The sequence below is a fragment of the Eulemur rufifrons genome, chromosome 29, assembly GCF_041146395.1.
Source record: "Eulemur rufifrons isolate Redbay chromosome 29, OSU_ERuf_1, whole genome shotgun sequence".
In the NCBI taxonomy this organism is placed as follows: domain Eukaryota; kingdom Metazoa; phylum Chordata; class Mammalia; order Primates; family Lemuridae; genus Eulemur; species Eulemur rufifrons.
This window is the reverse complement of record NC_091011.1, coordinates 20,871,896-20,897,213: the sequence shown is the minus strand read 5'-3', so window position 1 is coordinate 20,897,213 and position 25,318 is coordinate 20,871,896. Positions and strand designations below refer to the sequence as shown.

The window sequence follows — 25,318 nt, the reverse complement described above, 5'->3', positions numbered from 1 at the left end:
TCTTTAATAGAATTTGGTAGCCCTCTTCATACTGTTTCTCAAATTAGCCTCAGAGATTTCAGCATTGGAAAATCGGGATTTTATTTTCCCAGCTGTTTAAATGTAATATATTTGAAGACAGAGGCACTATCCTGTAAGTTTATAGCCTAAATAAATCTATTTTAAAGGTGTACTGGTCAGAGGCCAGGTGGCATAATGGGATGACATATGAGCTATTCACATTTGAAGACCTGGCACTAAATTCAACTCATGATGCCAGGAAAGTGACTTTAGAGGTGTCAATTTGCTGGAGTCCTTGGTGGGCATCTGAGAACATCACAGAACTGCTGTAAGGTCTAACATAATGTATCCTCTGTAAATTATATTGCCACGTTAGCCACCTAAGGTACAAAAGGGCAGTTTGAATGACTTCAGTAGGCATTCCAAAATCTTGTTTAATGAGTAATAAGAAGTACAAGTCTGTCTACAAGAAGCCCAGCCTAATCTGAAGGGTTGTATGTGGGGCTGGGAGTTGAAATTTAAGCTTTTCCATTTCTCTAATCTTTATCTGGCTCATCAGTTATTCAGCAAGTATTTACTTAAGCCCCCTTTTCTGAGCCTTTGTCATTTTAGGCATGGATTTTATAACAAGACCAGTAACCTTTCTTCTCCCTGGCTTCAGGTCTCCTACAAATGCCAATAATAATATTTCAAAGAAGTGTTGTGAAGAATTTATTAGTACTCAAAAAAAATACTATGATAACTCTGTCCTGAATACTTATAAAAATCATCTCTTCAATAATCCCAAGGTGCTTAATTGGACTGCTTATCTGAAGATCTTTTACATTTTTTCATTTGCATTTGCCAAGAATGTCTAGTAATTATGCACTCAGTTTCCATTTGAGTAGCTTTTTGAATTAGTTAAAAGACCATCATCAATTCATATTTAATATCTGAATCTAAGGTTTCTTTATTGTAGTAATACATTGTGTGCTAGCCAGATACATCACTTAATTTGAGAAAGCATAAAATGCTCAAAGGACTTTGATTTTTATATTTCAGTAACTCACAGACTTACCCTCTATTAACTTGACCCATGTAGTTCCATTCCTTTTGCATTTAGCATCGGTCCTTTGGACAAAATGGTCTGGTTAATGATTTTTTATCAGAAGAGGCTCAAACCAGAAGGGCTGTCAATGGTGGGCCATGACAACTGATGAGGCAAAGTAGGTCCTCTTTCTCTCCCCAAGAGGAGGGTTAAGTCAGAAACTAAGCTGCACATGGATTTGTGGCATTTCTAAGGAGTCCATCTAATTTGCTAATGCTCCAGACTGCTTCCAGGCTCTCTTCTTTCCAATGATCCTGCAGTTTACTTGGGACATCCTCCATGGATTGCAAGATGCTGAAAGACAGGCAGATGGTTTTTCACTTGACCTCTCTGAACCTCAGTTTCGTTTTCTTTTCCTCTTTTAGGATCCCAGAACCCTTATCTTAGTCAGAATCTATGATGTAACCCTCTACCCCAGCATCCCAAGTTCTAGGTTATGGTGTATGGCCCTTTGATGGCTCATGAAGTCATTTCATAAAAAGAAGCAAGGTGAATTGGAGACAAATTGAACTTATTTAACTGATGAGGTGATTTTGGGTTAAAATATATTTTAATGAAAAACTATATATATTTTAATCATTCATTATCTCTTAGAATTAAAAATTCATTTTTTTTAAGACAGAGTCTTGCTCTGTTGCCCAGGCTAGAGTGCAGTGGTGCCATCATAACTTACTTTAACCTCCAACCCCTGGGCTTAAATGATCCTCCTGCCTCAGCCTCCTGAGTAGCTGGGACTGTAGGTCCCTACCGCCGTGACCTACTAATTTTTTTTTAAAAATATTTTTGTAGAGATGGGGTCTTGCTATGTTACTCATGCTGGTCTCAAACTCCTAGTCTCAAGTAATCCTCCTGCCTTGGTCTCCCAAAATGCTGGGATTATAGGTATGAGCCACTGTGCCCAACCAAAAATTCATTTATTTTATAAATCTTATATTGAGTACCTGCTCTTTGTCCATACTAGAGCCTGGGGATGCAATGGGGAACAAAATGGACAAAGACTCTGCCCTAATAAAGCGTCCACACTAGTGGGGAAGGAAAACAGTATACAAACAGCAAAAAAAGATAATTACAGACTGTGATGAGAAAGATGAAGGCAGTAAGCACCGTAGTGTGATATAGACTAAATGGATGAGGAGGAGGTACTTGGGGAAGCCTTTTGGAAGAGGGGGCATGTGAGGTGAGACTGGAAAGATGGGCAGGAGCCATCGGTATGAAGATGCACTTGGTGGGGTTGGGAGTGAGAGTGGGGGAGGGCTAGACACTCCAGATAGGGAAGCGGACATGCAAAGGATTCAAAGGAGGTAGACAGGTGGCCAGCATGATTGGGAGTAATGACATGAGATGGCATTGGGAAGGTGGGCAGGGACCAGAGCATAGAGGAGGCCTTGTTTCAAAATTGAGGCTTTATTAGAAATGAAAATCCTTAAAATAGACCATTTTTTATGAACCTGTTATCTTTTAGAGCAAATGAAAGGTGACAGTCCTAACCTTGAATGGCCAACCTGCATTCATAATCTGGAATGATTATAAGCAGAAGCCAGCAGCATGTTGAAAAGTATTTTATTATATTTAAAGGCCTCTCAGTTCTCAAGCATTTATCACTTGAAAGTGGAGGAGTAGAAAAGTTTAAAGGCTGCATCAGTATCATTTGAGAAAATGAATAATTTAAAGAGAATGAAATCATGAATAATGAATTTTTTTTAAAATCCTCTCTTGTGATTAGAGATTCATAATTTTCATTTTATAGCAAAATATAGTTGGCTGCCATGCATTCCGGACTGACTTTATCGAAGTACAATTAGGCCCAACACATTAGTGCCTTGATGTGCAGACTTAGGACTGGCTGCTTGTGTCGAAACCATTAAATTTTAATGTATTCAGCTTAAGCATAAGTGGTCACAGATGATTCATAATGCTGCTCCCTGCTTTTGGTGAAAATGATCATCAGCAAGAGAATTGTCCCCAATGGCCACACTTATCTTCCTAGTTGATTTCCTAAACATTTTTGTGTCTGTAGGAGACCAGGAATAAACACTGCACAGCTGATGGATAAAGCACTATGATAATTGCTCTGAAACCACAGGATATTTGATGATGATAAAGTAGAACTCTATAACTCTTGACATTTTATTTTTTAAATCCTGGTGTCAGGAGGGTACAAGTGATATGAGCTGCCCTTTAAGAATGGAGTTAGCCAACCATAATTTTTTTTCTTTAAGAAATATATGCCAAAAGTAGCCCCAAGGATTATGACCGCATCATTTAGCTGTCCAGCCTAGAAACAGAATAAGCTAGCGGGCTTGCCTGTCTGAAGCTTTAGATAGCAGCCTAACCTAAGAAAAATAGGATTGTGGCTTGAGCATATGAAACTTAAAAGCCTGGGAATTACTTGTATGTTCACCTGACCTAACCACTATCCAGGTACTGAGAAATCTCAACCAAATATGCTACCAGCTGAGTACTTAACCTTTTGCAATCCATAAAGACACATGTGATTTGATCATGTCCCTCCAGAGCTTGAAGTCCCTCATTGCCTTCACAAGAAACTCCTAATTATCTGCCGTGACTCATGAGTCCCTTCATAATCTGGCTTCTGTGTCTCCAGCCCCTTCACTCTCACTTGCCACCAGCAACTTACGCTGTTATTAACATCATTCTCACCTATCTGCAGCTCCCAGAAGGAAGCATGTCCTCCCTGTCCTCAGGTCTTCCTTGTCCTGAGGCAACTTGCTCCTCTGCCTGCTCCAGCTAGCTGACTCCTGTAGTCCTTCATAACTCCAGTATTTTCTAAGGCCCTCCCAACACCCCTCTTTATCAGTATGCCCAGTGTACTGTATCTGGGATTTCATTGTACTGAAAAGATCTGTTGCCCTAACCCAACCCTGCTGTGGCTCCTTGAGGATAGGGGTTGTGTCTGTGCCTTTGGTACCTTAGCACTTAGCACAGAGTCTGTACATGGTAGATGCTCAGTGCTGGATGATGGTGTATGGCCTGGCTCTGATATTATGTAGGGATCATACTGGATTATTCTGGGTAGGAACAAGATAACCAAACTTACTTCAGTCTTCCCATCACATTACAATTTGACTGCTTCTCTTTGTAAATGAAGAGATTTTTACAATCCCTTATTTAAACGAAGGAACATGGTCTAAACTTGCTGTAACTCTGTGAAATCCTCACGAGATACATTTATCGACTATTATAAAATTAGCCATGCCTGTGAACAGGCTTTGGTTCAGGTGCTCTGAGAATTGCTTTTATCCAAGCAATTCTCCAATTCACTAATAAGATAGTGCTGCTGCTTGCTTTCCCTTCTCCCATTCACTGTCACTTTGGTAGATGTACCAAGGAAACAGTCTGTCTCATTAAATACAGCTATTGTTTTTAGGACTGGAAGATAAATCTAAAAGTCTCCATTCTAATACTCCAAGCCCTTCTGTATCTGAAACCACCCCAGAAAGATAGATGTTTATTCTCAAGCATCTCTGGGGATAGGCTTCCACAGCCCTCTCAATTATGTGTTCCATTATCTCAGCAGCCTTCTCATCAGGAAGGTTTTTTCTCTTAATGTTTAACTTTAATCCCTCCTGTTGCAATTTAAACTCATTTCCTTTTGTCCTGGCTTCAGTGGAAATAAAAAACAAATACTCACCAGCACCTACCCACCCCTGTTTGTAATTGAAGATGTCTGACTTCCCCTAGGCAGCTTTTCCTTTCTAGTGCTAAAAGGGCCCAGTTTTGCCTTTTTCTCCTTATGCTATTTCTTGGAGACTCTTGCTTTTAACACTTTCTTCGCTCTTATTGCAGCAAGTATCAAGGACCATGCATTTCAGTTCTCTCATTTAACCCTGCAGTTCATTTTTTCAATCTACTAAATTTCAATCTGTATGATCTTAGTAAACCACCTAACACACTGAAGAAGAATTGATGGACACCATTGTAAAGTGTTTTAGAGTTGTGGAATTCTTTCTGTCAGTGAACTGCTACCATTGTCCAATACCCTTCTCCCTCCTCCCATCCCTGCCTGTGTTTTCCATGCTTAAGGGTGAAGTGTTTTTCCTGTTTTATTGCTTGCTTCTTTCCTACATGAGTTTAATGCAGCCGTGACTACAGTGTTTCTGAGTCCTGCTCTGCCCAGATAGCTCAGGGGGTGGAGGGAGAAGGAAAGGGAACAGTAGTCTCCTTTCTCTTACCTCTCCCGGATCCTAAAGGCAGTAGCCACCTGAGTTGACAGAAACTGCAGATTCCCAGCTCTTGGAACACTGATCTTTTGGGGACTCTGAGATAGGAATTAGGGAACAATGTGAGAAGGATGATGAGCTGGAAAACAAAAATATACCTTGTGTTCACCACCTAAAAAATAGGAACTTCTCTCTAAAAGATTAGAAAAGAGATAATGATAAATGTGAATGAGGATTAAATAAGGTAAAACAGTAGGATAAGAGAGAAGAGGTCGAAGAGCAGGAGGAAAACACAGATGTGATCAAGTACAAAGGAGAAAACAAATGCTTTAATTTGTGATGCTCCAACAATAAAATATCATAGTAAGATTACTTAGTAAAATTGAAAAATAAATCAGCTTAAAATTCCAGAATACGAACAGTGACTGGACTTTGTAATATAATTACAGCAGTATTTTTCACTGATAGCTATGTAGCCTATGTTATTAACTCAAAGATACCTCATGGTCATGTTATCAGCAATTGTCTTAACTTTGTTGACTCAGATAGGCATTATTAATTTGATCCCTTAACAATTCTGTGTACTCTGACCTTTCAGGAATAACCCTGGACTGTAAATAGAGTTGCCACTGAAATTAGTTTAACATCAAAGTAACTTCAAAGTAGGAGTAATAATAGTAACTTCAAAGTAGGAATAGTAGTAAATTCAAAGTAGGAATATTAAGTAGTAGTATATTTTCTTCCATTAATTGAAGAGCATATTAATGATACTCTGTATTCCCTATAACAGTGCCATAGAGGACATTTCAAAGAACACCTAATTGGCCCTTAGATTTACCATTGAAATCAAAGGAAGAAATTGATGTGCATGGCTGGTGGACTGACTATAGAGTCTCCTTAGTATATACAACAAGGTGATAACAAACAATAATTATAATCACTTTTGGGGGATTCCTTAAGTAGAGATTTCTTTTTAAATATGTATGTCTGTTACCTAGGACTTTTCAAAATTAACAATAGCTATTCAAAAGGAAATGAAATATATTCCTTTCTCTTGCTTCCCTGAAAAACCACCATTTGGCCAAAGTTTCAATCTTCAGACAGGACAATTCCATCTTCCTCCAAATTAAATTAATTGGCTTTCACTCAGTCAAATATAATAGGTACCCTCTTGTATAGTATAGCTCTGAATGCTAAATTTACGTGAAACATCTAACCTATGAAAACTTAAGCTTAATATCTTAGAAGTGTAGTTATAGGAGTCATAGAAAAGAGAAAGGAGACCATTTGTAATACTTTTTTACAAAACCAAAAAATATCCATTTTGATAACATACTGTTGATGCAATGGAAAGTATGAATAAAGTGTAATTATTATGATAGAGTGTATTTTTGAAATTTATATTGCTAAGGCCTAGCAGAGGTGGGGAACCTGTGGCCTTGGGGCCACAGGTGGCTTTCTGGATCCTTGCAGTCTTTTGAACGAATCCAGATTTTAAAGAACAAATCCCTTTATTAAGAAGGATTCGGTGTGAAGTTTGGATTCAGTCAAGGGGCCACACTTGGGGATCTGGAGGGCCACGTGTGACTTTGAGGCTGCAGGAGTGTAAATCAGAAATAGTGTCAAACAGTATTCCACATGTTGAGTCATGTCTGGTATCAAAATGGTAAGTTCAGATAATGATCAAAGAATTTGCAAGAATATATGTAGCTACTCACTCAAATTTAGGCTCCCAGTTTTTAGGACAATTGTGCATTTCACTTCAACCTTAAACCAAGGTCAAGACCACTGGAACCTGAGATCTGGAAATGAGTATATTGTTAGGATTAGTAACAGTTGCTTCATTTTAATTTATTATCATCCTATGGCCATCATTTTAAGAGACTGCTTTTAAAAGAATTTACAGTCTGCGCAAACATAGGAGGTAAAGTCTATTTTGAAACAACCATCCTATTTGAGCCACTTCTGATGTCATTCTGATGTGAAATAAAGACATTTGATTAGAAAATTGAATTTTGATAACTTTTTTTATGGCTCATTATACAACTGCTCTTTATTTTAGCATGGAGACAGTGTGGTGCTTTTGCCACCAAAAAAATGGTGTGTATTTTTGACCTCTTTTCCAGCACTTTAAAAGCAACACCACTTTAAAAGCAATTTTTCGTTCTAGTCTAGTGTAAAATTGATTCTCATGTGAATAACTCAATCCTCTATGCCTATTGAGTTGCATGTGTGGGTCAGTTTAGCCGCAGCGTGTGCTGTAAGTGATGGTGAAGGGAAGGAATGTCTGAGTAGGAGTGCAGTATAACATCTGTGCCAATCTGCATTCGGTGCTAAAGCAGTCATGAGATGCGAAGTGAGAGCTTCTTTGAACAATGTTTACAGTGGGCCTTATTGCATGATTGGAGTGTCTGAAAAAGCAGCTTAAAACTTCAGATCACTGTATGTTGCTGCCAATAAGACCAAATACTTACTGGATCTTATGCTTTATTCATTTTAGCTTTGAAAGATTTTTAAAAAAACTTGCCTGGTATTTATCAATTTAAAAAATATATTTCATTATGTTACTAAATCTTGCTTTAAAGATGAGGATTGTCTTCTTTTAAGCTCTCTCCTCCCCCTCTTTGTTTTATTGGCAAAAGAGAGAGAGAGAGGAGAAAGAGAGAGAGAGATCTTTTTTTATTTGCATCTTGGTTATATTACAGTATAACTTATCTGCTATAGATTTATTCTTACACTATTCACCCACAGCCCCCTCAATCACCATATTTGTAATTCTCACCTATAATTTCTCTTGCATGTTTGACATCAGAAGGCATTTTAATATAATGTAAGCAAGAAATAATTAGTTGGAGATGATGTGTTGTGTTTTAGGAGCATGATATATCGAGTTGAGCTGACCTGGATTTGTATTCTAGCCTACACTTAAGTTGCCCTGTGATTTAGAGGAAGTAACTTAACCCTTCTGGGCCTCAGTCTTCTCATCTGAGACCAGAGTAGTGTTGTGAGGACTCACTGAAATAATGTATGCAAGACACTTAAGCACAGGACGCAGCCCATGGGAAATGCTCAATTCATGATGATTTTTTGTTTTATTATGATTATTATAATGGAAAGTGATTTATTCCTTTTTGCGTCAGATGTTCTAAAACTGCCATGGAAGATTACATAAAGAAATTCTTGGCTGTTACTTTAAAACCCTGATCAATTTCTTCTGGAAAAGAGGTGAAAATGTAATGTGTGCTCATTCTGTGATGAGAATAACAATCTCACAAATATTTCTATGTTGCCTTACCAGGCATTTGAGATTGAAAGCAGATCCAGCCTGTTTCTCCAAAAACTGAACTCATTGCTGGGAGATAATCTCTATTTTTGAGGTAAAGAATGATTTGTACTAATTTTTTGGAACTAACACTTAAGAATCCCTGGCTGCAGAACTGCAGTGTAGATATAACATCAAAAGGAAATATTTGCGTAGTGTGGTGGATAAGGCTGCATGGAGACGTAAAAATAGCTTAATAGTTGGTATTGGGTGACCCTGTTTAAATCTAGATTCTACCTCCTAATTATATATCATTTGCTATAGTGTTATTTCTAAAATGGTGGTCATACGGCTACTTCATAAGGATACTGAAATATCACAAAGGATAACATATGTAAAGTACCTTGACCTAGTATCTGGTACATCGTAGGTACTCAGTAAATCCTAATTGTACTTCCGCTCTTCCTACAGTGTTTGACATATTTCCATGTAGAACTAACTACCTCTTTTTTACTGACTTGCCCTGCTTTCTAGACATTCTGACCTTGAGCCCTCATTTCTGAGCCATTCCCATGTTTGCCTACTTGGTGTGAGGAAGCCTGATCATGTCACATATTGAGTTTCAGGAATATATGACTTAAAGGGAAATAGGTGGTAATTGTGTACCAGCTAAAACATCTGTGAGCTGGCAGAAAATGCATTGGTGCCAGGTAATGACTTCCTCCTTATGAAGTGTGTCACAGTCAACAAGATGATGTCATTCAGTAGTTTATTTTCTTTTGTTATTTCTCTTGGCTCCTTGTCTTTTTTTTTTTTTTCCCCATGGTGCATGAAGATAGCAGAAATTGTTTTAAATTCTATCTTTAGTTCAGAGCTGCCAGGTTGTGGATATTCTCTTGCCAGTGAAGGAGAAAGACGGGCATGTCATCACTTGAATAGCCTGTCTTCAGGTCTGGCTTGGAGACTTGCATAACAGCCAGCATCCAAGTAGGGTGGAAAGCAGAGCCCAGATCAATACAAAACATTAAGGCTATCAGCTCTCCAGATGAAGTATCTTTTGTAAGTATTACTCTAAAATATAGCTATAAATAAATCAAGACACCTCTCAGACAGCAATTACAAAGTATTTATTTATACAGGTACAAGGTGAGAAGTGGAAGAGACTGTGTCCTAGGATCTGATTTGAATCACTTATGTACTATTGGGAAGAAAAAAAAAAAAAAAAAACAAGGAGTGTGGTCTGCAGATAACATCTGGACCAGTTTTATCTCCATATGTCTGTTTAGGTTTGTTTCCATTAGATGTAGATTCTGTTGATTTCTGCCTTATGGGTCATAGACTCCACTCTACACTTCACACATCACATATTTATAGACATAATATTGATACATACTGATGGGAAGATTGGTTCTCGTTATTGTTAAGATGTTGGCATGATGTTAGGTTGGTGACCAAGAAATGCTGCAGAGAAGCAGTAATACATTTAAAATATGATGTCTGTACTTTTGCAAAATTTAAAAGATCTCACATTGTAATATATGTTCAAAATAATATATAATGTATAATATATGCATAATACATCATAACATATATGTATATATTACATATGCATTTTTAAAACTTCTGATGGTAAGTTATTTCCTGGAAGACAGTAAATTTTGAGAGTACCATCAGCCTTAAAGTTCCCATTTAATAAAGAGAACCAAACATATGTAATAAAGACTTTCTGACCTAAAAATTAAAGAGGAATTGCTCTGCTGTTTGTTTGTTTCAAAGTAGTATCTATGATTTGAAAGTTAAAGATAAAAGAATTAGTGCCTTTCAAGTTTAAACACTTGTTTTCTATTTTTATAGCTCTGGTTATTATCAGAGTGTTATCTTTCTATTTTTTTAGCAAGGCGAATTAGTGATTCATTACTGTATGTATACAGTCCATTTTTGCCAAAAAGTTATAAAATACATATGTTATTAATATAAAGACAAAACTTTCAAATCAAAGATTCTAAATTGGCTTAAATTTCATTGAAGAAGAATGTACCTTTGACAAATGAGAGACACATTTTTCCAAAGAAAATTATAAGAACAAATATTAGGTCCTTTATGTTAAGAGTATAAACAGCTACAATTTAAGAGCATAAAAAAAAAATAACTGTATGATGAGGAACTAAATTTCCCCAGGTTGTTCTTTCCTGCCCAGTGGTGGTTCAGTGGGACAATGAGGCCAATGAAAGGAAAAGGAGATAGGAATGGTACTTGGGTTCTGCTCCCCTTCAGAGTGGAAGCCTGATGTCATGTTGAAATAGATTTAATTAGATGTGCATTACTTAAGGAATCCCTAAATCAGATCCAGTCATTCTCTATTAGATACTTATGGTGAGCCTACCCAAGGTCCTATATTTGTGCTTTTTTGTTCCATCTGATGATATGGTGCTTGTTACTTGACCTGAAAGTAAATAAATTCACTCCTTCTCCCAACAGTATTCAAACTCAGCTGAGTCTCTCCCTTCTTTAAATGTACGTATTGCATATATTGCCCTGGATCCCAGGACTCTCAATAGCTGTTGCCATTTCTCCTTCTTTCACAGTCAGGCTTTTCTGAAATTATCTACCTTGTTATCTTTCTTAACCTCTGAGCAGCATTTGGTGCTGCTAACCACTCCCTCCTCGCGTGCTCTTCTTCCCTGGTTCCACAGCAGACATCGCCTTCTCCTGGTTGTCTCATCTGCTCAGCTGCTCCTTCTCAGCCTCGTCTGTGGGCCGCCCTTCTCTGCTTAGCCTGAAAAGTCGATATTCCTTAAGCTTCTGTTCTGCCTCTCTTTTCACTTACTAGGTGATTTTAATTTCTGTCATTAGTTACTTTGTGTTTGCTGATGACTTCCAGATATGAATCCTCACCACATCTTTGTCTCCCAAGCTAGAGATCCATATCCAACCACTTATTGGCCTTTTCCACTTAGATATGACATAAGAACCTTAAGCTGAACATTTTTAGGTACTGAATGCTTCATCTTCCACATCCCACCGTACCGCAAGCCTACTACTTTTTGTATTTCCTATCTCAGGATTAGTACTGGCACCTATTTAGGTGCCCAAGCTAGAATCAAATTGACACATAAAATCTCTTGTCTTGAACCATTTCTCTCTGTGCCCACGGCCGCTAGCCTAGTCTAGGCCACCACTGTTGTTACATTTCCTTTGTTGCAGCTGCCTGTTCTCTCTTCCTCTAGACTTTCTTCTTGAATACATTTTCTACATTTCAGAACTTGTAGAAAGAACCCTCTTTGGCTTAAAATCTTACTTCATTGGCTCCCATTGTCTCTAGGATTAAGTCCAAATTCTCTACCATGGTAACAGGTCCTTCATAACCTCATGATCTCATCGTTATTTTTTTTTTCTAGCCTCCTCTCTCACCACTCCCCCTGTTACTCCATGACATAAACAAGCTGAATCTTCTCATTAAACATTTGTATATGTCTTTCTCTCTTAAGCTCCTGCCTCTTCCTACCTTACCACTTTTGCCTGGTCAGTTTCTAATTGACTTCATTTCTCAGCTTGCATGATGTCTCCTCTAAAAGCTCTTGCTGACATTCCCACTTCCTTCCTCCTATTCACCTTATCAAAGTTTTGTTTCTCCTGGGTACCCGTATAGCTTACCCCATCATAAACTTACCCCGATGTATTGGAATTCCCTTTTTACTCACAGGTTTCCATTCTAGACTATAAATTCTTTAAGGTTAAAGATGGACTTATCCATTGTTGAAACTTGTTAGTAGTTCCTGGAACATAGTCGGCGCTTGAAAAATATTTCTTGGAATTGAGTGTATGCGTGAATTACTGCGACTATTCCTTACTGTTTCCATGGTGGTTTTGCAACTGTCATTATGTATTATATTTTCCCTCATTTTCAGAATCTCTATTCTAATTTCATATGAGAGCTCAACTCTAAAACATGTTAAATAGTATATCCTGTTCAATGAAAAAGGGAAATACAGAATAGCATTATGGGATGCTTCCCTTCAGATAAGCAAGAAGGGATATAAGAAAATATATGTGTGTCTGTTCATTTGTGCAAAAGAAATACAGGAAAGATAAATCAGAAACTAAAGAGATTGGTTACCTACAGTAAGTTAATGGTAAAGGAGTAGGAAGAAGTGGGGAGATGGGAACAGGGTAAATGGATGAGGAGGGAGCAACCCTTTTCTGAGAACCTTTTTGTGTATTGCTTTGATTTCTAGAACCATGGTAATGTTTTCCATACCCCCTCTCCAAAAATAAGTAGATAAAATCAGGATGTGGAAGAACCCAAAATGGAATACAAAATGTAACAGATGGCCGGGCGCGGTGGCTCACGCCTGTAATCCTAGCACTCTGGGAGGCCGAGGTGGGCGGATCGTTTGAGCTCAGGAGTTCGAGACCAGCCTGAGCAAGAGCGAGACCCCATCTCTACTAAAAATAGAAAGAAATTATATGGACAGCTAAAAATATATAGAAAAAATTAGCCGGGCATGGTGGTGCATGCCTGTAGTCCCAGCTACTCGGGAGGCTGAGACAGGAGGATCCCTTGAGCTCAGGAGTTTGAGGTTGCTGTGAGCTAGGCTGACGCCACGGCACTCACTCTAGCCTGGGCAACAGAGTGAGACTCTGTCTCAAAAAAAAAAAAAAATGTAACAGATGAGTCTAACTCTATTGTAAATTGATGACATATCCACACAGAAGGGAGTGGGAAAGAAAAGCACAAACCTGAGTATTTTGATTGGATACTATGAGGCTAAGGGCAAAAAGTAATGTACACAAATACTGTACTCAAGTTAGCGAATCTTTTTCTCATAGCATGTGGGTTATCAATTCTGAAACTGTTTTGTGTGTATACTAAGATTAAACAAAGAAATTAGAATTATGGAATGGGGAACCCTGCAGTGTTGGACTGAAATCAGAGGTCCATGTATGAACTCATGGTTTTTAGTGTATGTGTGTCAGGGGGAGACAGATGTACTTACAGATACAAAAATCAAATAGTTATGTGTGTGCACACACATGCACATCATGGGTTAGTATACATAATATTCCCTACCTCTATCTGCTGAGAGGGCTGGGAGCAAAGACATACTAGCAGCAGTGAGCATAACTAGTGTCCAGATTTTGGTTTCTAATTATCATCTCTAATAAAAGGAACCAGGCTAATTTTGTATGTAATGCATGTTTATCCTACAAAGCAGTTTTATGTTCTGCTTTTCTTACTTTCTGTATCATAACTATTATCCCATGTGTGAAAAAGCATTTTTCAAGATTCAAATCACATCCAAATGCAAGAGATTTTTACATTAAAGATAAACAGTGATTGCCCTGGGGGTCTTCGTCATAAATTCTTTGCCTAGGCCAATGTCTGTAAGAGTCTTTCCTACATTTTCTTCTAGAATTCTGATTGTATCACTCCTAAGGTTTAAGTCTGTTATCCACCGTGATTTGATTTTTGTGAGAGGTGAAAGCTGTGGGTCCTGTTTCAGTCTTCTACAAGTGGCTAACCAATTCTCCCAGCACAATTTATTGAATAGGGATTCTTGTCCCCAGAGTATATTCTTTCCTGCTTTGTCAAAAATTAGGTGACTATATGAGGATGGTTCTATATTTGGATTTTCTGTTGTGTTCCACTGGTCTGTGTCCCTGTACTTGTGCCAGTACCAGGCTGTTTTAAGAACCACAGCCTTGTAGTATAGTTTGAGGTCTGGCAAATTAATACCTCCCATTTTGTTTTTGTTGCTTAAAATTGCTTTTGCTATACGGGGTCTTCTCTGGTTCCATACAAAGTGTATAATTATTTTCTCTACGTCTGTGAAGAATGATGTTGGTAATTTAATAGGGATTGCATTGAATCTGTAGATCACTTTGGGTAGTATAGACATTTTAACAATGTTGATTCTTCCAATCCACGAGCATGGTATATTTTTCCATCTATTTGCAAGTTCTGCTATTTCTTTTCTCAGTGTTTCATAGTTTTCCTTATAGAGGTCCTTTACCTCTTTAGTTAGGTATATACCTAGATATTTTATTTTCTTTGTTGCTATTTTGAAGGGTATTGAGTCTTTAATTTGGTTTTCCAATTGACTGTTATTGGCATATATAAATGCCTCTGATTTGTGTATATTAATTTTATAGCCTGAGACTTTGCTATATTCGTTAATCAATTCTAGGAGTCGCAACAAAAATTAATGAATGGGACCTGATTAAATTAAAAAGCTTCTGCACAGCCAAAGAAACAGTCACGAGAATAAACAGACCACCTACAGAATGGGAAAAAATATTTGCACACTACACATCAGATAAAGGACTGATAACAAGAATCTATTTAGAACTCAGGAAAATCAGCAAGAAAAAATCAAACAACCCTATCAAAGAGTGGGCGAATGACATGAATAGAAACTTCTCAAAAGAAGATATAAGAATGGCTAACAAACATATGAAAAAATGCTCAACATCCCTAATCATCAGAGAAATGCAAATCAAAACCACAATGAGATATCACTTAACCCCAGTGAGAATGGCCTTTATCAAAAAACCCCAAAACAACACATGTTGGCATGGGTGTGGAGAGACAGGAACACTCATACACTGCTGTTGGGACTGCAAACTAGTGCAACCCCTGTGGAAAGCATTATGGAGGTATCTTAAACAGATTCAAGTAGACCTGCCATTCGATCCAGCAATCCCATTATTGGGCATATACCCAAAGGAAAAAAGGTCATTCTGTAACATAGACACATGTACCCGAATGTTTATAGCAGCACAATTCACAATAGCAAAGATGTGGAAACAACCCAAATGCCCATCAATACATGATTGGATTAGTAAGCTGTGGTATATGTATACCATGGAATATTACTCAGCTATAAGAAATAATGAAGATACGACATCTCTATGGTTCTCCTGGAGAGAGTTGGAACCCATTATATTAAGTGAAGTATCCCAAGAATGGAAAAACAAGCATCACATGTACTCACCAGAAAATTGGTTTCCCTGATCATCACCTAAATACACATCTGGGAACAACACCAATCGGATATCAGACTGAGGTGGGGGGTGGGGGAGGGAATGGGTGTATGCCTACACAATGAGTGCATTGCGCACCGTTTGGGAAATGGTAACGCTTGAAGGTACTGACTCGGGAAGGGGGGGTGGGGAAGGGAGGGATATATACCTACATGATGGGTGCAACGTGCACTATCTGGGGAACAGACACGCCTGGAGCCCTAACTTGGGGGGAAAGGCGGTACATGGGCAACATATGTAACCTGCAATTCTGTATCCCCCATAACAATAAGATGAAATAAAAAAAAAAAAGATAAACAGTAATAGTACCACCATCTGCAAGACAAAAAGTATAAAAATTAAGTACTTAAAAAAATGGAACCAGGTCTCCTTGGAGGAAGTGTCTGATTCCAGGGCAGAGTCAGGAAAACACAAGATGAGCCTGGAGTATCTTGCAGTGCCAGAAGGCTGAAAGTCTGTTCAAAAGACATGGAAAGCAGCCTCAAGGAGCTTCCAACAGCCAAAGCTGGAACAATTTGAACAATAAAATAAATAATGATAGTATTGGATTATAAGATGTAAAATAAAATAAGTGTCCATGAACCCATGCTGATATAATAAATAGAGGAGAAGGGACAGCTCTACCTTGCAGTAAAATCCAATTTAATAAATGAAGAATAAATGAGGAAATACAAAATCACCATTAGGCAAACATCACAGTAGTAGTATAATTATTGCCGGCAAGACCCACCAGTGGATGCTAATATCAGTGGGAGAAAATTTGAAGAGAAACAGAATATTTGCATAGTCTCAAAGTGTCCTCCCCAAAATATTTATTAATTATAAAGGGAAAACTATTGCTTTATAGCAGAGGAACCTAATAGACACCACTGTAACCAAATGATCACAGTTAACATTACTTGTAACGAGACATAGCAATGTTATGTACCCTGGTATTGATGCACGGAGAAGTGCACAGCACTTCTGTGGTATTCTTAACAAAATCACCTAACTCAATCAAATCACAAGGAAGCATCAGACAAACCCAAACTGAAAAACATTTCAGAAAATAACTTATCAATATTCTTCAAAAGTGTCAAGGTCATGAAAGACTGAGGAACTATCACAGACTGGAGGAGACTGAGGAGCTATAACAACTAAATGCTATGTGGAATTCCACATTGGATCCTAGAACAAAAAAAAGGACATTGGTAGAAAAACTGGTGAAATTTGAATAAAGTCTGTAGATTAACTAGTTAACAATATTATGCCAATGTTAATTTCCTGGTTTTGACAATTGTACTGTGGTTATGTAAGATGTTGTATAGGTGAAGGGAATATGGTAACTCATTATACTATTTTTTTCAACTTTTCTATAGGTCTAAAATTATTTAAAATAAAAATTTTCATAAAAAAGAGCTACAGACATGCTCTAGGATCCCCTCTTAAAAACAAACAAATGCAAGTACTTTGGGTAAAGCTATTGGGATATTGATTAACTTTTGACTTTCGTAAGTTAGGTATGTATTTCATAATTTTCAGGGAAACCACTAAAGAATAGAAAGAGAATAGAACAGAGAAAAAACAGAAAGAGAAAAATAATATAAAAAGAAGAAAAGAGGAAAAGAAAGAAGAAAATGGGAGGACAATTGGAAACATAAAATGCTTTTCCTGTGAGATTAAGGAAAGTCCCTTTTATTCTGAGTTTGCTAAGAGTTTTTATCATGAATAGATGCTTAAACTTATTAAATGTATCTTTGGTATCTTTGAAATGATCGTTTAAATTTTCTCTTTTTTTGCTGTATTTCTTTTGAATTTTGAGTTATAATTAGGAAATTTTCCCCAGTCCTGGTTTATAGAGGAAGCTATATTCTATATTTTCTTTTATAATTACATAGTTTCATTGTTATAAAACTGATCATTTTGGAATTTGAGGTGCTACCTTAAGGTATACTCAACTTCCATGTGCAAATAGGTCTGTGTTCATCAGTCAGCATTACTAAAAGGACAAACCTCTCTTCTTGTCTGTCATCTACCTATCCATCTTTTATCACTATGAGATTAATGGATTTCTTTTTTAGTCCATGAGTTATAGTCTATTACTGCCTTTGCTTGTTTTGATACTGAAATTTTCCCAGATTTGATTAGTAGATAATAATTTGGGCTCCTGTGTCCTCCTTCCCTCCCTCTCCTCCTCCTCCCACTCCTCTTTCTTTCTTACAGTTTTGTTGAGATATAATTCACATGCTACAAAGTTCATTCTCCTGTGTCCTAAAAGGTTAAAAACATGAACCCATCATTTTTTTTTTTTAGTACTTTCTTATTTTCTGGTACAATAAGATGTTCCAGGCTCGTCTTCTACTTTCCCTACCTTAGTCTTGAAATAAGCAATTTTTCTTGGTTCCTTTTGGTGGGGAATATTATTAAGAAACCAAGATCTGAGTAGTAGGTGTGCTCACTGCTACTGAAATGTTATTGCTTCTTGATCCTTTCAGTGGGCAGAAAAAATGTACTAAGAAGAGTTCAAGGTTTGTTTGCAGTTCTTTTATTTGCAAGACTGCTTTTTTTAATATCTAAAACAAAACGGTAGCACATGAAATAAACTCTTTTGCACCTTGATTTTTCATGTAACAGTATACCGTGGAACTCACTCCCTACCAGTTCGTAGAGTTCCTGCTTCTTCTTCACTTTATAGCTCTCCATTATGTGAATGTACCATAGTTTATTTAATCACTCTCCTTTGTTATTTAAGTAGTTTCAACTGTTTTTCAATTACAAATAATGCCGCAATTAATTACCTCAGATATATTTTTGTTTTATCAGTGATTGATTGTTTCCACCTTATTCTTTATTTCTCATTTACCTCTGGTAGAGATAACAATGAACGGTAATATAGTCAATTTGCAGATAACCAAGGAGTAGAAGAAAGTAAAACATGAGAGCATTAACTACTAAACAATGAAGGTCAGCTGTGTGGTTGTTCCCATCTCACATGTACAAGGCTATCTGCACCGAGCTTGAGGTTTTTAGTTGCTGGCATTTAGTAGTGATGATGATGTCTTTGCCTATAGGTGGTTCACTGGTAGAATATTAAAGCAGAATGGGGTCTTAAAGATCATGTACTTCAGCTTTTCGATTGTACATGTGAAGTCCTAGTGCTCAGAGGCTTGCCCATAACATTTTATTAATAGCAGTGAGCTGCGGCAATGTGCCAGCCACTTGTCTAAGCACTGTAGAAAGCATTTCTTCTCTACAGTTCCCCAGTGAGGTAGGCACAATTTCAGATGAAGAAAATGAGACCTGGAGAAGTGAAGTAACTTGCTCAAGGTCACATGCTTGTTCAGAGGTTTGGCCTGCTGACTATATTGTATGGCAAAGTCCTGGCAGCGCAGATAGGAAGATTTCTGACTGATGTCTTTTATTCCCCTGCCATGTTTTAGGGGAGTTATTTTCAAAAAGAAAATTTGAAAAGACGTTTTTAAACTATCCTTTTCTTTCGGCTGTCAATTGATGGCTATTTTCACATGTAAAATATGCACACATTTAAATGCCTTAACATGTCTCAAAGTTATAGCTTGAGTTTGTTGTCTACTCTTAATTAAAAAGGAATGATCTCTTTATTCACACGTGGGGTGCTTCTCTGGCTTCCGCTGTTACGTAACCTTATCTGACTTGAACAGGGCTGGCGATGGGATGATTAACCGCTCTGAACTCCAGGACTTCAGGCTGATAAATATTTGTCTTTTTAAAATATGAAATGATTTAAAAAATAGATACTCCAACCTCTCCCAAGTAGAGGAGGACAGGGAAGAATTGATGTTACATGCCCTCAGTTGGCTCAGTCTTGCTTTCATTTTTTAGAGAGTAAACAAGAGTGGTGCTCTAATGGGTTCAGTCACTCTTGCATGAAATAGTTCCTCAGTGTGCATTTTGAAAGCCTTAAAGAAATGTCTCCTTGCCAAGAAGGCTTAAAGCTGAACTATGACATATCCTTGCCTTGTCGCTTTATTTTTTATCCTTATTTTTGATAATTTTATCATATTATAGTGCCTTCACACGAGTTATCACATTTGAGTTCCACATCAACCCTGAAATAAAGAGGGAAGCTATTACCATTCTTCACTGTAAAAAGAAGAGTGTGGCTTAGAGATTTTCAAACAGTTTGCCCCCTGTTGCAGAGCAGTGGTGAAGTAGAGCTAGGAGATAAGTAAGCTGGACTCCTGCTTCCAATGCTCATTCTTCCCCACTAGGCAGGACAGCTCCCAAAAGCAATGGCTTCCAGACCCCAGAAGTAACAATAGTTGTTCAGGTGTGGTCTGAGAAGGAACAAGACAATGTCAGGGATTCCTACTTTCTTTTACAGGAAGTCATCTGCTTGTGCTGGCCCTTTCAGACAGCTTTTGCATTTCTCAGCATGTTTTTCTTGTTTTGGTGGGGAATTCTGCTAAATAATTGAAGTCTGGTTTTGGTCAGTTCTGGAAGATAAACCAGAAATTACATAGGAAATAGAGTGTGTTACCACTCATCTTGCACAATCTCTGTGCCACAGCTTTCAACAAAATGATAACAAAGGTTACAGGTAGAAATTTATGTTTTTGTGTTGCATTGCCTTTTAGGAAGGACTCATCATCACAGCCATGTTCTGAGATTCATGAGCTGTTAAAATCTGTCCTATATCAGTATATAAGCTTTCCTGTTTCCTGTATCTCTAAGACAAAGGGATATAGTGTAGTCTTCCATCTGGATTCAGAATATACTTAGCAAAAGAAAAGGCATATGCAAGAACTAATATGAAACATTGGAGGAAAGCCCGAAGGAACTATGCATTAAAAGTACCAGAACATGAAAATCCTGAATGTTCAAAGAAGAGAATTCAGCCGGCTTTAGGCTGCTGTCTCTTGCAGGCTCTGCTTTCCCACCAGTCTGCAGGGCTGTCTGTTTCTCCACATTCAGAAAGCTAAAACTTGCACTTTGGCCCTAAGTCCTGACAGCTTGAAAATCTTAATATTGGACATTCCTATTTGAAATCCCTAATAAAAGTGGCAAATTTTTGAGGGGCCATCCTTTTCAGTGTTTAGCTTGGAACTCATCCTTTCCTTCAGGGGCCTCCAAAGACTAACCGCTTCATCCTCTGAAACACTTCATTATGAGCTGAAAAGAAGCCAGTACAAAAGACCCTATTCTATCTGCGATGTCTCGTTTCCCAGTATTGCCAGGTCTTAGGGTCACCAAGTCATTCACCATCTCAAGTTGGTCATATTTATTTGTGTCATGCAAAGGGAAATTTATTTTCTAAATTGTTAAGAGTTTATTTATTACACTCTTTGGAAGGTTTTGCCTTAGCGTGTATCACAGCCCTGTCTTGAGGTACTGAGGTTTGTTTTCCATCAATTTGAGCCTTAAACATAAAAGAGTTTCAACAGTGACTAGGATATTACCTGTCATTTTAATGATGACATGAAGAGAAGTTAAATTATGAGATGACCTAGACAACAACCAGACTTCAGAATCCATTTCAATAGAGTGTTAGTGAGCTGCCTCGTACTCTTGATGGTGATGAAAAAAAAAAATAAAATGTCAGCCAAGTTTTTCAAGATAGATTAGAGAATTACCCAATTCCCTCTACCTCTTCATTCTAAGTCTAAAGCAAATGTTTGTTTAAAAATTTAAAACTAAGCAGTTTATATTCAACTGGATGAATTCATTCATTTGGAACAGAACAACAACCAAAAAGGATAATCTATAATGTTTATTTCATAGCCAGCATATTCTTAATGAAGAGCATTTGTTTGTGTATCAGTTATTGGAGCACCATAAATGGAGCAGAAAGTTTTATTATTGTCTGTTTTTAACTAATTTATTTATGATAGAAATAACATTTACTGACCACTTTTGTATGTCTGACTTATCCTTATGTTGATTGTTTTATTTAATGTTTTCAAAAATCCTACAAGGTAGGTACTGTTAGTCCTCCACTGTATAGATGGCTGAATAGAGGCCTCTCCTAGTTAGGTGACTCATCCAAGACGATTCAGCTGTGAAGCTAGAACTGAAGCCCCAGGAGTCTCCCCTGCAGCAGTGTACTCATAATCTCCACACTAAATGTTTTTTTGTTGTGAAACTCAGTCTCTCCAGGTAACGTGGTTCGTGATGACAGGTCTACTGGATGATCACTTGAGAACAGAGAGCTTATCATGAGACATTGTCTAGCAGAGATAGTGGAAGGAATGGACAATTTTTAAATGTGCATATTTAGCATCCATATAATTGTAGGTACTTTAGAAGTGAGCTCAAAGAAGTTAGGTAGAAATGAAATTAGGTAGCAATCAAGAAATAAGATTGCTTATTTGTATGCAAAATGATGATTATTGCTTGTGTTCCCAGATGAGCCTTTGTTTTTCCTTTTTAAGAGATGGCTACCCATATGCTGCTCATAAGAGCTCAGAGAAAACATCATAGAATCCTACAAGAGACTGAACCAGAGAGTGTTCTGGGAGGTTGTTAAAGGATAATTTCATCGAGGGGAAAATTTTTATAGATCAAACTGGCAGTGGGAGTTATTCATTTGTTTCTTCCAGAAATAGCTGAAAGGGATACAACAGAAATCATTCCACTTTGAGTATATATGGAGATGGATTCAGCCGGTATGCTAAGATAATATTGGATGTTTTCACTTTTATATGCTGAGGGTTTCCGTGAATATCACTGAGACCCAGGATTCAGTAATTGGGGGGATAGAGGTTTAACATTATGCATTGTGAACCATATTGTTCAGGACAGAACCTTTGGAAAAAGTAACGATTGTTTTTTAATGGAAACTTTGGAAAAAGTAAGGATTGTTTTTTAACACTGGTGTGTTATATAACCAGTCATTGGCCATGGAGTGCAGAGAAAATGTTTGTCTACCATTTACTGAAAGTGTGTGTGTGTGTGTGTGTGTGTGTGAGAGAGAGAGAGAGAGAGAGAGAAAGAAGGACCATTTTTTTTTTAGTTCTAAAATGTCTATTTTGGGCCAAGACACTTTGTACTTGTTTTGGGGAAAAAGACTACAAAATAGCACATTAGTGTCAAAAATAAGTAGTTTTTCTGATAGAATTAAATGGTAGCAGAGTAATTCTTTGCATTGCTAAAATGGAAGGTCACTGTATGTCCAGAGACTTTAATTTATATCTGTAAACATTATGGCCCTAGCACATTAAACCCATTTTCTTCTGCATAAAAAGCCACTTTACCTTAGCCTTAACTTGTTCCTGTAAAAACAGAGCTTTGTTTTATGGCCTGTCTAGCTGTATCTCTGCTTGACAAATAGACATCAAATAAAGAAGCAATTGTTGTTCAGAAGGGCCCATGTAACTTACTCACAGACTTTGGCTGGATCTACTTACCTGAGCAGCCCTCAGTGGTAACAAACAGGGTTAGCTGATAAATGACTGGTTTTGTTTTCATGAAAGTTAGGAGCAGTATCACCTGTCAGGAGGGTTTATCTTAGAGTTTGGGGGCAAAAGCCTTTACTAGTTCCAGAATGACGACAGTGACTAACATTTATATGATAGTCTAACCTTTCCAAAATCATTTATATAATCTCATTTTATCCTACCTGGGTTTAAGAGAGTAAAAGCCACAATATATATAGCATATACTGTTTCAGTTTATTTTTCACTTACATGAATTTAAACATGCACACACGATTTTCAGAATAATTTACCATCAATTTCTGAACAGATTAATGTACTCTTATTTTATTTATTTATTTTATTTTTTTTTAAGAGATGGGGCCTTGGTTTTTTGCCCAGGCTGGTCTCAAACTCCTGGCCTCACGCAATCCTCCCACCTCGGCATACCAAAGTGCTGGGATTACAGGCTTAAGCCACCACACCCAGCCTTTTTCTTTTCTTATTTTCCTTCTTTTTTGTTATTGTCTGGGCAATTTTTCTCCCAATTGTTTTATACCATATGCAGGCATCAATGACCCTTCCAGAGAGCCTTTGCAGAACATTGTGATTGTTCTTTTTATTTTTGTGATGTGAAATGATAACTTAACCCTTTTTCTCCTTGGTTTTCCCACCCTCCCCAACCCCCTTTCCCCTGACAAATACTGACCCAAAGTCCTTGAGGCAAGTGCAGCCAGGGTCTGAGGTCAGGGAAGGCCTGTCAGATATTTGAGTGGACTTTGAAAGACAAGGAGTTAGGCCAAGAAGAAGGCAAAGGCATTCCAGGCAGAACAAACCATACATGTGCAAAGGCATGGGGGTGTGAGACAGTGTGATGAGTCCTGGGGACGTGAGTAGACCAGTGTTGCTGCAGTGACAGAAGGGTGTCCGTTAGGGGAGGCTGGGAAGAGGCGAATGTGAAGGCCAAGCTAGATCGTGAAAACTGCGGTTTTTACCCTGACAAGCTAAGTAGAGTCATTTATGGCTTTTAAGTAGAGGAATGATATGGTCACTGTCTTCTTTCCATAGTTATGCCTTGTTTCTACAAAAATTGTATATCATATCTATATATCTATATCTATAATGCATCTGATGCTCACAGGGTCAAGGTTACATGGTCAGCATTTCTGGACACCTTTGCCCTTTGGGTTCTATTTCTACTCACCTGACCTGTTGCCCCTTTCAGTTTCATTCAATTCAGTAAACATTTAGTAAAGACATCTTACAGTCCTTCAGTAGATGATCTGGCACATGGCCTTAAAGAAAATGTGAGGATTTGGGTGATGAAAGATTTTTCTTAATTTACACTTGGCAAATATCCTTCCCATCTTCATACTACCTTATTAAATGTTTCCTGTTAAGACCACCACGGTGCTGTCTGCCTGGTTGGTGGGAGCTCCATACCATATCCATTTCTGCCTTCTGCCAGAGGCACCAGCCTTTGGTGTAAGAGCATTGAACCAGAACTAAGTAATATAATAGCCTGTCCCTCCTACCCCTCCATACACACACGTACATATATGCATGTATATGTATGTACGTATATATGTACACATATATGTAAAATATTAGATATACCCTTTTTCTTCATTTTGCTTATATCTACAGTTTGACCTGCATGTCAATGAAAACAGGATTTTCTTTTTTCTCAGACTAACCTTGCCAGTTTTATATAACTCAAAAGGGGCCTTCAGACATATCAGGAAGGAAATCTCCTTTTTGGCTACTTAAGTGGCATATCTTAATATGAAAGTAATTAGCACAGTGCCTGACAAGTGTTGGATGCTTGGTGCTTGCTTCTTTTTCTCTCTCCTATTCCCCTCCTTTTGTTTATTTGTTTGATTGTGTTGCTTTTTGGTCTTTTGGATGATATTGTGGCATCAGCTCACATCCATTAGATAGATAGATAGATGGATAGATGGATAGATAGACCAATCGATCTAGTCTATAGATAGTCTGTGTATAGACAAAAAACTGTCCATCTATCATCTGTTTATCTTTCCTTGGCCCTTGACTCTCTCTCTGTATAGACTTCTGTTATTTGATCCTTGATATTCAGTTTCTCTAATTTTCTTGTGCATATATTTTGTGTTTATTTATTTGTTGGGTAAACATGAACTGAAAACCATTTTTATTCCAGTGATTGTGCTTAATTGTGGGAGATACAATCCACCGTAAGATAAAATCCTCAGTATAGGAGAGGCTGGTGCAGGAGATACACAAATAAAAATGCCAAAACATGTATGAAGTGCTCTCATTGGGAACATCTAGGGGGTTTGAGAGCTAGCACCTGACTCTGGCGGGGCTGGAGAAAATTTTACAGGGGAGCTGCCCT

At 37.7% G+C, this 25,318-nt stretch overlaps 1 protein-coding gene across 16 annotated transcripts in view; it reads left to right on the top strand.

Moving 5' to 3' along the window:
- Positions 1–25,318, top strand: part of BBS9 (Bardet-Biedl syndrome 9) — a 440,322-nt gene that overhangs the window by 358,383 nt on the left and 56,621 nt on the right. Inside the window, exon 22 of one of the 16 annotated variants that reach the window (XR_011231786.1) lies at positions 8,567–8,645. The exons of the other annotated variants lie outside the window; for them this stretch is intronic. The gene's annotated coding sequence lies outside the window, so the exon portion shown is untranslated. The remainder of the gene's footprint in view (positions 1–8,566; positions 8,646–25,318) is intronic. 16 annotated transcript variants of the gene reach the window in all.